The 16,661-nt window shown below is 54.6% G+C and overlaps 1 protein-coding gene across 2 annotated transcripts in view; it reads right to left on the reverse strand.

Moving 5' to 3' along the window:
• The window catches only part of LOC140410419 (solute carrier family 35 member F3-like), a 260,016-nt gene that overhangs the window by 223,741 nt on the left and 19,614 nt on the right, over window positions 1–16,661 (reverse strand). The gene's annotated exons all lie outside the window — the stretch shown is intronic.

Consider the following 16,661-nt stretch of genomic DNA (forward strand, 5'->3'; position numbering starts at 1 on the left):
CTGTGGCATGTTGTTCTAGGTTGCCCTCTGAACATTTGGTCTACAGTTACTTATCAATCCCTTTTAGTATTTTATATACCTCGATCAGATCCCCTCTCATCCTTCAAAACTCCAGTGGGTACAAGCCCAAAATGTTTAATCTCTCCTCAGATATCAACCCCTTCATCTCCAGAATCAAGCTGGTGTCAGAGTAACACATTTGGCTGATGTAATGTCATGTGCTATTTTGAGTCGGCTTTTGTGGAGTTCACCATTGTACCTGTTTGAGCAACATTTTATAAATAAACCCCTTGCACTATGTTACATGAACCCGACGTGGGCCACCTTTGATTCTTTCTGTTTGCGGCTACCACAAAGAATATAACAAAAACCCTCCATGGCCTTGTCCCTCCCTATCTGTGTAATCTCCTCAACCCTTTGAGGTATCTGTCCCCTCTAATCCTGGCCTCTAATCCTGACCCCTTCCCCATCATTGATTTTAATTACTCTGGGCCCTAAACTCTGGAAGTCCCTCCCTAAACCTCTCTCTCTCGCACTCTTTTGTTGCTCTTGCTCTGCCCCGGTCCTCCTTCAGGATGCTCCTTGAAACCTTTACTTCTTTGATCAAGCTCCCAGTCACCTAACCTTTGCCACCTTTTGTGACATGGTGTTAATCTGTGTTTGGTTATACTGCTGTGAAGTAATAGGGGACAGATTGAAGGCGATGTGTGTTAAATTATAATTCTAGAACGTTGTTGTTGTTGTTGAGAGAACTGTTTCCAACCAAGTTATTGTGCAAAAACACCGTTGTGGAACAGGCAAAGTCACACGCGTGGAAAACAACAGAAGAGAGAAGTCTGCAGGTTTCAGCTTTCGATCAAAGATGTGTCGGGAGAGTTTGAAAGGCAGCAGCAGCAGGATAGAAAGGTTCAGGTCATTCAGATTTAAATTGATGTTTCATTTTTGCAGCTAAGAAGCCTCCTGCCCACGAGTTCCAGCTTTCAATCTCCACGGAAACCGTCCATGCCCAGTCGGAAAAGCAACCTGCTGCATTCCAAAGCCATGGTTCATTCTTGACTTTAATGTACACCCGTCATTCACCGCTACTTGCATTTATAAACTCACCGGCCAACCCATTCCCTTCAAAGCTAGGACCATTTCACAAATGGATTATTGTTTGCACAAGTAACGTGACGTCCTTCAGCTTTCCATGTGGGTGTGCTGCAATATATTGAGAAGGATCTGACACATAGCAGGTGGACATTTTAACAGGCGCTTTGCTGGATTAAACAGAGACTCCGTTTGGCATGGGCCTTTTTGGAGCAGTGCACAGGGGAATTCCCTGTGTCCTGGGAGACACGTGCCCCTCAGCCCACACCCACTCGGACAGATCGCCTACTCATTCACTTCAATCAGGCTTGTGAGCGTGTGCTATGCACGGATTGGCTGCTATTTTTCCTACATTACAATATTGACCACACTGTTGGGAGGCCCTGAGGATGTGTAAGGCCCAGTTTAGAAATATTAAAAAGTGCTCTCCAAATAGCGCATTTCAAGTAGCAAGCATCGGCCTAAAGCAAGTCATACTGAAATCCCCTCATCACAGGGAACACCAAACACTTGGAAAGCTGCCAATCAACTCATTTAAAATGCGAATCATTAATAGCTCGCGGCCAGGTACAAAAACATACAATTCACAAAAGCCAGATGAAATGTTGCTTTTTATCCAGAGGGGATTGTGGTAGTCACCACTGTTTTATTGTATATACTGCATACAAGGGTATTATGGTAAGGCTCCTCCTGTACTACAGGTACGGGGGTAGATCCCTGCCTGCTGGCTCCGCCCAGTAGGCGGAGTATAAATGTGTGGGCTCTCCGAGCTGCAGCCATTTCGGCAGCAGCTGTTGGAGGCCACACATCTCTGTGTAATAAAGCCTCAATTACTCTCTCGTCTCGTCGTAATTGATTGTGTAATAAATTGATGCACTGAGATTTTACAACGATGGATCTCCGCATCAAGCCTGATCGCCTGCAGCTGCACCCTCAAGCAGACAATGCCAAGTCGGCCTTCGCACAGTGGCTAGCTTGCTTTGAAGCATACATCGGATCTGCGACAGAACCACCCTCAGAGGCACAGAAGCTCCAGATCCTTTACACGCGGCTGAGCTCCGATATCTTTCCCCTCATCCGGAATGCGCCGACCTACGCTGAGGCCATGGCGCTACTGAAGGAGAACTACACTCAGCAGACCAACGAAATCTACGCCAGGCACCTCCTGTCCACGCGGCATCAACTCTCCGGTGAGTCTGTGGAAGATTTCTGGTGTGCCCTGCTCGCTCTGGTGAGAGACTGCGATTGCCAGGCTGATTCGGCCGCTGAACATTCTGACCTGCTAGTCAGGGACGCATTCGTTACGGGCATAGGGTCGGCCTACATCCGCCACACTCTTAGAAGGGGCTCCCCTTGACCTCGCGGCGACCAAGAAACTAGCGCTCTCGCTCACAGTCACCTCACGCAATGTACAGGCGTATGCCCCCGACCGCACGGCCCACCCCTCCTGGGCATCGTGGACCCCGCCAGCGAACACTCCATCGTGGATCCCATCAGCGAACGCCTCCAGCCAACCCCAGGCCTGCGCTGCGCGGCAGCCAACCAATCCCGGGGGACCCAAGAGCTACTTCTGCGAACAGACAAAACACCCCCGGCAGTGCTGCCCGGCACGGAGCGCGCTCTGCAAGGCCTGCGAGAAGAAAGGGCATTTCGCTGCTGTGTGCCAGGCCCGCTCAATCGCCGCTATTGTCCCGGCACCCCCCACGTGCGGCCCGTGGGCGCCGCCATCTTCCTCGCCTCACAACACATGTGGCCCGTGGGTGCCACCATCTTGCCTGCCTCAGGACACATGTGGCCCGTGGGCGCCGCCATCTTGCTCGCCTCACAACACGTGCAGCCCGTGGGTGCCACCATCTTGCCTGCCTCAGGACACATGTGGCCCGTGGGCGCCGCCATCTTCCCCGCCTCAGGACCCCTGCTCATCAGCCACCTCATCGGGCCGCTCATCGCCTGCAACCGTCACCGAACAGCCGCGTCTCGCCTCCATCACGATCGACCAGCCCCAACCGCACAAACTCGCGACCGCGTCGACAACAGTGAAGGTCGAAGGGCACAAGATATCCTGCCTTCTGGACTCCGGGAGCACTGAGAGCTTCATCCAACCCGATATGGTAAGGCGCTGATCCCTCACGGCACACCCCATTAATCAGAAAATCTCCCTGGCCTCCGGATCCCACTCCGTGGCGATCCGGGGGTACTGCACCGCCACCCTCTGGAGAGCCCAAAAGTCCGTTCCCGGCGGGAGCTGCCGAACGTGCGACCTACCTCGGCATAGCCGCACCCGGAAGTCCGAACACACACTTCTCCTTGTTGTAGGTTAGGTTGAGGAGTTTAGTGGTGTGGAGGAATTTGGAAAGGTTAGCGTCGTGCTCCTGCTGGTCGTGGCCACAGATGGTGACATTATCCAGGTACAGGAAGGTGGCCCGCACGACGCTGATGGGCGCGGGAGCTTTCCCGAGGCCCCTGGAGCTGGATGTGACTCATCGGGTCCTGGTAAGGAGACCCAAAGCCAACGAGCAGCCAAGAGCTGTAGTGGTGAGGTTCCACCACTTTATGGACAGAGAGTGTGTCCTGAGATGGGCCAAAAAAGAGCGGAGCAGCAGGTGGGAGAACACTGAGATCCGAATCTACCAGGACTGGAGTGCGGAGGTGGCTAAGAAGAGGGCTGGTTTTAACCGGGCTAAGGCGGTGCTCCATCGGAAGGGGGTGAAGTTCGGGATGCTGCAGCCAGCGCGATTGTGGGTCACATTCCAGGGGGGAGGGCGGTGCTGGAGAGGAGCGCACACTGACTGCCAAGGGAAGGGGGGATTCTCACACTGGGGGGGTCGATGGAATGGCGGGAGAGGCTGGGGTCAGCAGGAGTCAACTGACTTACGGGAGTGTCATGGGGGGAGCAAAATGGCTAGATGAGGATCTAGCGGGGGGAGGGGGGAGGGGGGAGGGGGGGAACAGGGTTGCTGCTGCATTGGCCAAAAGGGAGCTGGAAGTAGGAGAGGTAGTCGGGGCGGGGGTCCGCCGCCTGGGGGACTGGAGGGTGCGGGAGGCGCGGGCACGTGGCTGGCCTAAAAAAGGAGATGGCTAGTCGGCAGTGGGGGGTGAGTAGCCCCCCGATCCGGCTGATAACTTGGAATGTGAGGGGTCTGAACAGGCCGGCCAAGAGGGCCCGGGTGTTCGCGCACTTAAAGGGACTGAAGGCAGACGTGGTTATGCTCCAGGAGACACACCTGAAGGTGGCAGATCAGGTTAGGCTGAGAAAGGGATGGGGAGGACAGGTCTTTCATTCAGGGCTGGATGCGAAGGACAGAGGGGTTGCAATACTGGTGGGGAAGCGGGTGTCGTTCGAGGCAATGAATATTGTAGTGGATAATGGAGGTCGATATGTGATGGTGAGCGGTAGGTTGCAGGGGGTGCGGGTGGTACTGGTAAACGTATATGCCCCGAATTGGGATGGTGCCGGATTTATGAAACGCATGCTGGGTCGGATTCCGGACCTGGAGGTAGGAAGTTTGATAATGGGGGTGGATTTCAACACAGTGCTGGATCCAGCATTGGATCGTTCTAGGTCCAGGACGGGTAAGAGGCCGGCTGCGGCCAAGGTGCTCAGGGGGTCTATGGACCAGATGGGGGGGAGTGGATCCATGGAGGTTTGTCAGGCCGCTGGCCAGGGAATTTTCTTTCTTTTCCCACGTCCATAGAGCCTACTCCCGGATAAATTTTTTCATTTTGAGTAGGGCGCTAATCCCGAAAGTGGAGGGAACGGAATATTCGGCCATAGCCATCTCAGATCACGCCCCGCATTGGGTGGAGCTGGAGTTGGGGGAGGAGAGGGACCAGCGCCCGCTGAGGCACCTTGATGTGGGACTGTTGGTGGATGAGGGGGTGTGCGGGCGGGTGCGGGGGTGCATTGAAAGATATTTGGAGGTCAACGACAACGGGGAGGTGCAGGCGGGGGTAGTCTGGGAGGCGTTGAAGGCGGTGATCAGGGGAGAGCTAATCTCCATTAGGGCCCACAGGGAGAAGAGAGAGAGGAGGGAGAGGGAGAGGTTGGTAGGGGAGATTTTAAGGGTGGACAGGAGGTATGCAGAGGCCCCCGAAGAGGGGCTACTCAGGGAGCGACGGAACCTCCAGACGGAATTCGACCTGATGACCACGGGGGAAGCAGAGGCACAGTGGAGGAAAGCGCAAGGGGCGGCGTATGAGTCTGGGGAGAAGGCGAGTCGGATGCTGGCACATCAGCTTCATAAGAGGGAGGCAACGAGGGAGATTGGTGGAGTTAAGGATAGAGGGGGGAATACGGTGCGGAGTGCGGTGAGAATAAACGAGGTATTTAGGGACTTCTATGGGGATCTGTACAGATCTGAGTCCTCAGTGGGGGAAGAGGGTATGCGACGATTTTTGGATCAGCTGAGGTTCCCGACGGTGGAGGAGGAGGAGGTGGCTGGTTTGGGGGCACCGATTGGGCTGGAGGAGCTGGTTAAAGGATTGGGGAGCATGCAGGCGGGGAAGGCCCCGGGGCCAGGTGGGTTCCCGGTTGAATTCTACAGGAAATAAGTGGACCTGCTGGGCCCGTTACTAGTGAGGACTTTCAATAAGGCAACGGAGGGGGACCTTGCCCCCGACAATGTCCAGGGCGCTGATTTCTTTGATCTTGAAGCGGGATAAGGACCCACTGCAATGTGGGTCGTATAGACCAATCTCGCTCCTCAATGTTGATGCTAAGTTGCTGGCAAAGGTGCTGGCTACGAGAATTGAGGACTGTGTCCCGGGGGTGATTCATGAGGACCAGACGGGATTTGTGAAGGGTAGGCAATTAAATACAAATGTGCGGAGGCTCCTCAATGTGATTATGATGCCCTCGGTGGAGGGGGAAGCGGAGGTAGTGGCAGCTATGGACGCGGAGAAGGCCTTCGACCGGGTGGAGTGGGAGTATCTCTGGAAAGTGGGGGTTTGGGTTCGGGGAGGGGTTCATCAGCTGGGTCAGGCTGCTATATAGAGCCCCGGTGACGAGTGTGGCTACGAATCGGCGGAGGTCGGAGTACTTTCGGCTGTACCGAGGGACGAGGCAGGGGTGCCCCCTGTCCCCCTTGTTGTTTGCACTGGCAATTGAGCCTCTGGCCATGGCACTAAGTGAGTCCAGGAAATGGAGGGGACTGGTCCGGGGGGGAGAGGAACACCGGGTGTCGTTGTATGCTGACGACCTGTTGCTGTATGTGGCAGATCCAGTGGAGGGGATGGCGGAGGTCATGCGGATCCTAAGGGAGTTTGGGGACTTTTCGGGGTATAAACTCAACGTAGGGAAGAGTGAGCTCTTTGTGGTGCATTCAGGGGACCAGGGAAGGGGGATAGACGAGCTGCTGCTGAAGAGGGCGGAAAGGAGCTTTCGGTACCTGGGGAGCCAAGTAGCTAGGAGTTGGGGGACCCTGCACAAGCTCAATTTGACGCGGTTGGTGGAGCAGATGGAGGAGGATTTTAAAAGATGGGATATGCTGCCACTCTCACTGGCGGGTAGGGTGCAGTCGGTTAAAATGATGGTCCTCCTGAGGTTTCTCTTTGTGTTCCAGTGCCTTCCCATTATGATCCCCAAGGCCTTTTTCAAACGGGTAAGCAGGAGCATCATGGGTTTTGTGTGGGCAAAGAAGACCCCGAGGGTGAAGAGACTGTTTCTGGAGCGTAGCAGGGACATGGGGGGGCTGGCGCTGACGAATTTGTGCGGCTATTATTGGGCAGCCAATGTGGCGATGATTTGTAAGTGGGTAATGGAGGGAGAGGGGACGGCGTGGAAGAGGCGAGAGATGGCATCCTGTGTGGGCACGAGCCTGAGGGCGCTGGCGACAAGGTACACCACGAGTCCGGTGGTGGCGGCGACGTTGAAGATTTGAGGGCAGTGGAGGCGACACAGGGGCGAGGTGGGACCCTCGGTTTGGTCCCCGATTCGGGAGAACCATCGGTTCGTCCCAGGAAGGATGGATGGGGGGTTTCGGAGCTGGTATCGGGCAGGGATTAGAAGAATGGGGGACCTGTTCATCGATGGGATGCTTGCGAGCCTAGGGACGCTGGAGGAGAAGTTTGGGTTACCCCAGGAAACGCTTTCAGGTACATGCAAGTGAGGGCGTTTGTGAGGTGGCAGGTGAGGGAATTCCCGCTGCTCCCGGCACAGGGGATTCAGGACAGGGTGTTTTCGGGTGTATGGGTTGGAGAAGGCAAGGTTTTGGCGATTTACCAGGAACTGCAGGAAGAGGAGGAAGCCTGGGTGGAGGAGTTAAAGGGCAAGTGGGAGGAGGAGCTTGGGGAGGAGATAGATGAGGGTCTGTGGGCCGATGCCCTGAGTAGGGTTAATTCTTCCTCCTCTTGCGCCAGGCTCTGCCTAATACAGTTCAAAGTTACTCACAGAGCGCATATGACAGGGGCGAGGTTGAGTAGGTTCTTTGGGGTGGAGGACAGATGTGGGAGTTGCTCGGGAAGCCCGTCAAATCACGTCCATATGTTCTGGTTGTGCCCGGCCCTGGATGGGTTTTGCGAGGACTATGTCCAAGGTGGTGAAAGTCCGGGTCAAGACGAGCTGGGGGTTGGCACTATTTGGGGTAACGGACGAGCCGGGAGTGCAGGAGGCGAAAGAGGCCGGTATTCTGGCCTTTGCGCCCTGGTAGCCCGGCGGAGGATTTTGCTCCTATGGAAAGATGCGAAGCCCCCCAGTGTGGAAGCTTGGATCAATGACATGGCAGAGTTCATCAAGCTGGAGAGGATAAAGTTTGCCTTGCGAGGGTCTGTGCAGGGGTTCCTCAGGCGGTGGCAACTGTTCCTAGATTATCTCGCGGAGCGTTTGGAGGAGGTCAGCAGCAACAGCCCAGGGGTGTGGGGGTGGGGGGGTTCTTTTGGGGGGGCGTTTGGGTGGGTGGGGGGGGGGCTTCCCTATTGGTGCTTTTAAATGTCATATGGGAGGTTATTGTATATGGGGGAAATCCAATGTATAATTTTTGTATAATTTTTGATTGTTGTGTTCTTGTTTCTTTCTTTTTGTTGGGTGGGGGGGGGGGGTTTGTTGAAAATCTGTTGAAAAATTTGAATAAATATATATTTTTTTAAAAAGAAAAGGAGAAGTGCGTGTTCAGCACAAACCGATTAGCCATCCTCGGCTATGTGATCCAGAACGGAGTTCGAGGGCCCGACCCCGAATCGCATTCGCCCCCTCATGGAACTCCCCCTTCCCCACTGCCCCAAGGCCCTCAAACGATGCCTGGGCTTCTTCTCGTACTACGCCCAGTGGGTCCCTAACTATGCGGACAAGGCCCATCCACTCATTCACTCCACCGTTTTCCCCCTGACGGCCGAGGCTCACCAGGCCTTCAACCGTATCAAGGCCGATATTGCCAAGGCCGCGATCCGCTCCCCTTCCAAGCCGAGAGCGATGCATCAGACGTCGCCCTAGCCGCCACCCTCAACCAGGCAGGCAGGCCCGTGGCATTCTTTTCCCGTGCCCTCCATGCCTCCGAAATTCGGCACTCTTCCGTCGAAAAGGAGGCCCAAGCTATTGTTGAAGCTGTGCGGCATTGGAGGCATTACTTGGCCGGCAGGAGATTCACTCTCCTCACTGACCAGCGGTCGGTTGCCTTCATGTTTAACAACACACAGCGGGGTAAGATCAAAAATGATAAAATCTTGAGGTGGAGGATCGAGCTCTCCACCTACAATTATGAGATTTTTATCGTCCGGGGAAGCTCAACGAGCCCCCTGATGGCCTATCCTGAGGTACTTGCGTCAGCACACAAGTGGACCGGACCCTGCACGACGATCTCTGTTACCCAGGGGTCACCCGCTTTTATCACTTCATAAAGGCCCGCAATCTGCCCTACTCCATCGAGGAAGTCAGGGCTATCACCAGAGACTGCCAGGTCTGTGCCGAGTGTAAACCGCACTTCTACCGGCCAGACCGTGTGCGCCTGGTGAAGGCCTCCCGCACCTTTAAACGCCTCAGCGTGGACTTCAAAGGGCCCCTCCCCTCCACCGACCGAAACACGTACTTTCTTAATGTGGTCGACGAATATTCCAGATTTCCCTTCACCGTCCCATGCCCCGATATGACGTCTGCCACGGTCATTAAAGCACTCAACACCATCTTCGCTCTGTTCGGTTTCCCCGTCTACGTCCACAGCGACCGGGGATCCTCATTTATGAGCGATGAGCTGCGTCATTACCTGCTCAACAGGGGCATTGCCTCGAGCAGGACGACAAGCTACAACCCCCGGGGAAAAGGGCAGGTGGTGCGGGAGAATGGGACGGTCTGGAAGGCCGTCCAGCTGGCCCTACGGTCCAGAAATCTCCCGTCCTCCCGCTGGCAGGAGGTCCTCTCCGACGCACTTCACTCCATTCGGTCGCTCCTGTGCACTGCGACAACTAAACCCCCCATGAACGTCTCTTTGCCTTCCCCAGGAAGTCCACCTCCGGGGTTTCGCTCCCAACGTGGCTGGCAGCTCCCGGACCCGTCCTCCTCCGCAAGCACGTGGGGCTCCACAAGGTGGACCCATTGGTTGAGAGGGTACAGCTATTTCACGCGAACCCTCAGTACGCCTACGTAGCGTACCCCGACGGCCGCCAAGACACAGTCTCCCTCAGGTACCTGGCACCAGCTTTGCCCCGGGACCACCTTCCCTCCCCCGGCGCACACCACCACAGCCCCTGCTCCAGGATGATACGTCCTCCCCTTGGTCCCACCCATGGATGAAAATGAGGTCAACACACTGTCGACGTCACCGATGACCGAACCGACGCCGAAATCGCCACCAGAACTGCGGCGCTCGCAACGACGGATCAAGGCACCCGATCGTCGGAATTTGTAACTTTTCCTTAAAATGTTAAACACCTGAATGTAAATAGTTTTCCACCACCCCCGCTGGACTCTTTTTTAACAGGGGGTGAATGTGGTAGTCACCACTGTTGTATTGTATATACCGCATACAAGAGGTATTACGGTAAGGCCCCTGTACTACAGGTTTCGGCAGCTCCCGCTCTAATGGACTTTTGGGCTCTTTTCGGGAGCCCCAACGGAAATTTTTTCGGACCAAACCCAGTGTGGGGTGACGAAGTAAGGAGACCCCTGTGTGTGTATGGAAAAGATCGGTGGTAGTGGCCAGATTGCGAAGGATTCTCTGGAGCAGCGGCAGAGAAGAGAAGGAAGAAGCAAAATGGCGACGGATGGAGCCCAGACGACATGGGGGCCGGATCAGCAGGAATTCCTTAGACGGTGTGTGGAGGAATTAAAGAAAGAGGTGCTGGCGCCGACGTTGTTGGCAATCGAAGGGCTAAAAGAAACGCAAAAGGCCCAGGCGATAGAGCTCCGTGGGGTGAAGGAGAAGGCAGCTGAGAACGAGAATGAGATTCTGGGCCTAGCGGTAAAAATGGAGACGCACGAGGCGCGACATAAGAGGTATATCGAAAGACTCGAAGTCCTGGAGAACAGCTCGAGGAGAAAGAACCTCCGGATTCTGGGTCTCCCCGAGGGAGTGGAGGGAGCTGACATTGGGGCTTATGTGAGCACGATGCTCCATTCGCTAATGGGAGCTGAGGCCCCCTCGGGCCCCCTGGAGGTGGAAGGGGCTCACCGGGTCCTTGCGAGGAGACCAAACGCTGGAGAACCACCAAGGGCGATAGTGGTGAGATTTCACCGCTTCACTGACAGAGAGGCTGTTTTGAGCTGGGCCAAGAAGGTACGGAGTAGCAGGAGGGAGAATGCGGTGATACGAGTGTATCAGGACTGGAGCGCGGAGGTGGCGAGAAGGAGAGCGAGTTTTAATCGGGCCAAGGCGGCGCTTCACAAGAAGAAAGTAAAGTTTGGGATGCTGCAGCCGGCGCGATTGTGGGTCACGTACCAAGATAGATACTACTATTTTGAAACGTCGGAAGAGGCATGGACCTTCATCCAAAAAGAGAAGTTGGACCAGAACTGAGGGACCGATGCAGTGGGGGAGATGACGATGGTGATGTACAGAAATGTAAATTGGGGAATGGGAGGTTCACCGTATCGGGACGATAGATGGGGAGGGGAAAGGGAAGAGAAGAATTCCTTTTTTTTTCTTGACGGGGGGACACTGAGAAATGTGGGCGCCGGTGGAAAAAGGGACATGGGCGGGGGATGGGGAAGGGGCTGTAGGGGAGCTGCGCCATAGGGGGCGGGGCCGATCCAGGAAAGCGTGGGTTTTTTCCCGTGCTAGGGAGATGATGGCGGGAAGATAGGCGCAAGGAGGATGAGAGTTCCACACACAGGGGGGGGTCAAGGAGAGACCGGGGGAAGCCGGGGTCAGTTGGAGTCAGCTGACTTTCGGAAGCATCATGGGGGGAGTAACCATGCTAGATGGGGATCTAGCGGGGGGACGGGGACGGGGTGGGGGGGGGGATGGACGGGACACAACTGGGTTGCTGCTGCTGGGATCGAGAGGGAGCTGGCAAGGAAAGAGGTGGTCGGGACGGGAGTGCGCCGCCTGGGGGACGGGTGGGTGCGCGGGACCTGGACGTGGGACTGGCCTAGAGTAGGTGATGGCTAGTATCCGGCTGATCACGTGGAATATAGTAGTGGACAACGGTGGCAGATATGTGATGGTGAGTGGTAGATTGCAGGGAAGGGAGGTCGTGCTGGTAAATGTATATGCCCCGAACTGGGATGATGCGGGATTTATGAAGCGGATGCTGGGATGTATCCCAGACCTGGAGATGGGAAGCCTGGTAATGGGGAGGGATTTCAATACTGTGCTGGATCCAGGGTTAGATCGGTCTAGATCCAGGACCGGAAGAAGGCCGGCAGCGGCCAAGGTGCTCGGGGGGTTTATGGAGCAAATGGGGGGAGTGGATCCGTGGAGATTTGCTAGGCCATTGGCCAAAGAGTTTTCCTTTTTCTCCCATGTCCATAAGGCTTACTCCCGGATAGATTTCTTTGTTTTCAATTGATTTCGAGGGTGGCAGGAACGGAGTACTCGGTCATAGCCATTTCAGACTATGCCCCGCACTGGGTGGATCTGGAACTAGGAGAGGAGAGGGAACAGCGCCCACTCTGGCGACTGGATGTGGGACTATTGGCGGATGAGGGGGTCTGTGGAAGGGTGCGGGAATGTATCCAAAGGTACCTGGAGGCCAATGATGATGGGGAGGTCCAAGTGGGGGTAGTATGGGAAGCGCTGAAGGCGGTGGTCAGGGGAGAGTTGATCTCCATTAGGGCTTACAAGGAGATAAAAGAGGGCAAAGAAAGGGAGAGATTAGTGGGGGAGATTTTGAGTGTGGACAAAAGATATGCGGAGGCCCCGGACGAAGGACTATATAGGGAGAGGGGAAGACTTCAGACGGAGTTTGACCTGCTGACCACAAGGAAGGCAGAGGCACAGTGGAGGAAGGCGCAGGGGATGAGATACGAGTATGGGGAAAAGGCGAGCCGGCTGCTGGCCCACCAGCTTCGTAAGCGGATAGCGGCGAGGGAAATAGGGATGAAATGGGAACTACGGTGCGGAGTGCAGGGAAGGTAAATGAGGCGTTTAAGACCTTTTATGAGAGGCTCTATAAGTCCCAACCCCCGGAGGGAAAAGCGGGGATGCAACAGTTTTTGGACCAACTAAGGTTCCCGAGGGTGGAGGAGCAGGAGGTGGCAGGTCTGGGGGCGCCAATTGAGGTGGATGAGGTGACTAAAGGGCTGGGGAACATGCAGGCAGGGAAGGCCCCGGGACCAGACGGGTTCCCGGTGGAATTTTACAGGAAATATGTGGACTTGTTGGCCCCGCTGTTGGCGAGAACCTTTAACGAGGCCAGAGAAGGAGGGACTCTACCCCCGACAATGTCAGAGGCGACGATATCATTAATCCTGAAGCGGGATAAAGATCTGCTGCAATGCGGGTCATATAGGCCTATCTCACTCCTGAATGTAGACGCCAAGTTGCTGGCAAAAGTGCTGACAATGAGGATCGAGGATTGTGTCCCGGGGGTGGTGCACGAAGACCAGACAGGGTTTGTAAAGGGGAGACAATTGAATGTCAACGTGCGACAGCTGTTGGGGGTGATAATGATGGCCCCAGCGGAGGGGGAGGCAGAGATAGTGGCAGCGATGGATGCAGAGAAGGCATTTGATAGGGTAGAGTGGGACTATCTGTGGGAGGTGCTGAGGAGGTTTGGGTTCGGAGAGGGGTTTGTCAGTTGGGTTAAACTCCTCTATGGGGCCCCAGTGGCAAGTGTAGTCACAAATCGGCAGAGTTCGGAGTATTTTCGGTTACATAGGGGAACAACATTACTGTTTGCGCTGGCAATTGAACCACTGGCCACTGGTTGAGAGACTCTAGGAAATGGAGGGGGTTGGTTAGAGGGGGAGAGGAACACCGAGTGTCACTCCACGCAGATGACCTACTGCTGTATGTGGCGGATCCTGTGGAGGGGATGACAGAGGTTATACAGATATTGAGGGAGTTTGGAGATTTTTCGGGATATAGGCTTAATATGGGGAAGAGTGAGCTTTTCGTAGTTCACCCCAGGGATCAGGGAAGAGGGATAGACGGCCTGCCGTTGAGGAGAGCGGAAAGGAGCTTCCGATATTTGGGGATTCAGGTAGCCAGGAGCTGGGGAACTCTACACAGACTTAATCTGACGTGGCTGGTGGAGCAGATGGAGGAGGATTTCAAGAGGTGGGATATGCTGCCGCTCTCACTGGCGGGCAGAGTGCAGGCGGTCAAGATGATGGTCCTCCCAAGGTTTCTTTTTGTGTTTCAGTGTCTCCCCATTTTGATCACTAAGACCTTTTTTAAGAAAATAGATAGGAGCATCATGAGCTTCGTGTGGGCAGGGAAGACCCCGAGGGTAAGGAAGGGGTTCTTGCAACGCAGCAGGGACAGAGGGGGACTGGCGTTGCCGAATCTGGACGATTATTACTGGGCTGCCAATGTGGCGATGGTTCGCACGTGGATGAATGAGGGAGAGGGTGCGGCGTGGAAGAGGCTGGAGATGGTGTCCTGTAAAGAAACGAGCCTAAAGGCGCTGGTGACGGCGCCGCTACCGCTCTCCCCGAAAAGGTATACCACAAACCCAGTGGTGGCGGCAACCTTAAGGATCTGGGAGCAATGGAGGCGACATAGGGGTGGGACGGGTGCCTCGGTGTGGTCCCCGATCAGGAACAACCATAGGTTTCTCCCAGGAAGGATGGACGGAGGGTTCCAGAGCTGGCATCAGGCAGGAATTAGGAGATTGAGAGACTTGTTTATTGACGGGATGTTTGCGAGCCTGGGAGCGCTGGAGGAAAAGTATGAGTTGCTCCCGGGGAATATCTTCAGATACATGCAAGTGAGGGCGTTTACGAGGCAACAGGTGAGGGAATTTCCGCTGCTCCCGACACAGGGGATCCAGGATAGAATGATTTCGGGGGTATGGGTGGGGGAGGGCAAAGTGTCCGAAATATATCAGGAGATGAGAGACTAAGGGGAGGCGCTGGTAGAGGAGCTGAAAGGAAAATGGGAAGAAGAGCTGGGGGAGGAGATTGAGGAGGGTCTGTGGGCTGATGCCCTAAGTAGGGTAAATTCCTCTTTCTCGTGTGCCAGGCTTAGCCTGATACAATTCAAGGTTCTACACCGAGCACACATGACGGGAGCAAGGCTGAGAGGTTCTTCGGGGTGGAGGACAGGAGCGGGAGGTGCTTGGGAAGCCCGGCGAACCACACACATATGCTCTGGTCGTGTCCGGCACTGGAGGGGAGTGGCAAGAGTGATTTCAAAGGTGGTGAAGGTCCGGGTCAAGCCAGGCTGGGGGTTAGCTATATTTGGGGTAGCGGAAGAGCCGGGAGTGCAGGAGGCGAAAGAGGCTGATATTCTGGCCTTTGCGTCCCTAGTAGCCCGGCGAAGGATCTTACTCATGTGGAAGGAAGCGAAACCCCCCGGCGTGGAGGCCTGGATAAACGACATGGCAGGGTTCATCAAGCTGGAACGGATGAAGGTTGCGTTGAGAGGATCGGTTCAGGGGTTCTCCAGGCGGTGGCAACCGTTCCTTGACTATCTCGCGGAACGTTAAGGGAAAATAGATCGTCAGCAGCAGCAGCCCGGGGGGGGGGGGGGGGGGGGGGGTGAACCTGTTTTGTTCTGGTTGGGGGAGGGGGGGGCACTATTTTTTGTTACTTTGTTAGTTCACTATTTTATTTAAATAATGTTACCTATTAGTTATTGTGTTATCTCTTATGTTGATTTGTAAGGTGGAAAAATTGTGTTTGAACACTTTAACAAAATATATTTTTTTTTGAAAAAAGAAGAGAAGGTTTATTGCTTTAGTTGCAGATATGTTTCAGAATGCTGAGGTGGGGAGAGAGACAGAGGGGGGAGAGGCACAAGAGAGACAGTATGTTGCTTAGTAATCCCTTTAGTCTTCCTTACCTAAACACTTCACTAACAGACTGGAACCGTGTTCGCCAATAGAATCACCGACTACCCACAAATGTGACTACAGCAAGACTCTTCCAGCAATAATTTCAACTTCCAGGGGGCTCCCATTGACCAGAATCTGAACTGGACTAGCCATAAAAGTACTGTGGCTATAAGAACAGGTCAGGCTGGGAATTCTGCAACGAGTAACTCACCACCTGACTCAGCAAAGCCTGTCCACCATCTACAAGGCACAAGTCAGGAGTGTGATGGAATACTCTCCACTTGCCTGGATGAGCGCAGCTCCAACAACACTGAAGAAGCTCGCCACCATCCAGGACAAAGCAGCCGGCTTGATTGGCATCCCATCCACTAACATTCACTCCCTCCACTGCCGACGCACAGTAGCAGCAGTGTGTACCATCGACAAGATGCACTGCCGGAATCCACCAACATGCCATGCATCTAGAAGGACAAGAGGAGCAGATCCATGGGAACCCCGCCACCCAGAAGTCACCCCCATCCTGACTTGGAAATATATCGCCGTTCCTTCACTGTCACTGGGTCAAAATCCTGGAAGTCCCTCCCGAACAGCACTGTGGGTGTGTACCTCAGGGCCTGCAGCAGATCAAGGCGGCAGCTCACTACCACTTTGCAAGGGCAATTAGGGATGGGCAATAAATGTCAAACCAGCCAGTGATGCCCACATTGCTTGAATGTAATTTTAAAAAAAATTTGGTAGAAGACGTCTCACACAGCCCTCACCATTCAGGACACAGCCACAACAAAGAACCAATCACACACTGCTTTACAAATTACCATTTTATCAACAGATACTGAGGATAAAGTTCACATGAACAAACTGTGCGAATATATTGAGATAACAGACCCAAGGACGGTGTCAATTAATCCTCTTTACTTAGCAACATGAAATGCAAATCTCCACATCTGGATCCCCAATTGCCCAGATGTGGCTAGTGGGTGGTGTATAGTGAAAGTTGCCACAGTCCCTGGGGACCATAGGCTATTTCCCCTTTCGAGAGAGAGCTGAATGGTGGTGATTTAACCCGAGGGTCAGCACATATCGGGCGAGGGGCATGGTGGAGAAGGCAGGGTCTTCATGAATAACCTCAGCCGGTCCGGGAATTGAACGCGCGCTGTTGGCCTCGCTCTGCCTCACAAACCAGCCAACTGAGCTAAACCAACATT

This window comes from Scyliorhinus torazame, chromosome 4, assembly GCF_047496885.1.
Source record: "Scyliorhinus torazame isolate Kashiwa2021f chromosome 4, sScyTor2.1, whole genome shotgun sequence".
Taxonomy (NCBI): Eukaryota; Metazoa; Chordata; class Chondrichthyes; order Carcharhiniformes; family Scyliorhinidae; genus Scyliorhinus; species Scyliorhinus torazame.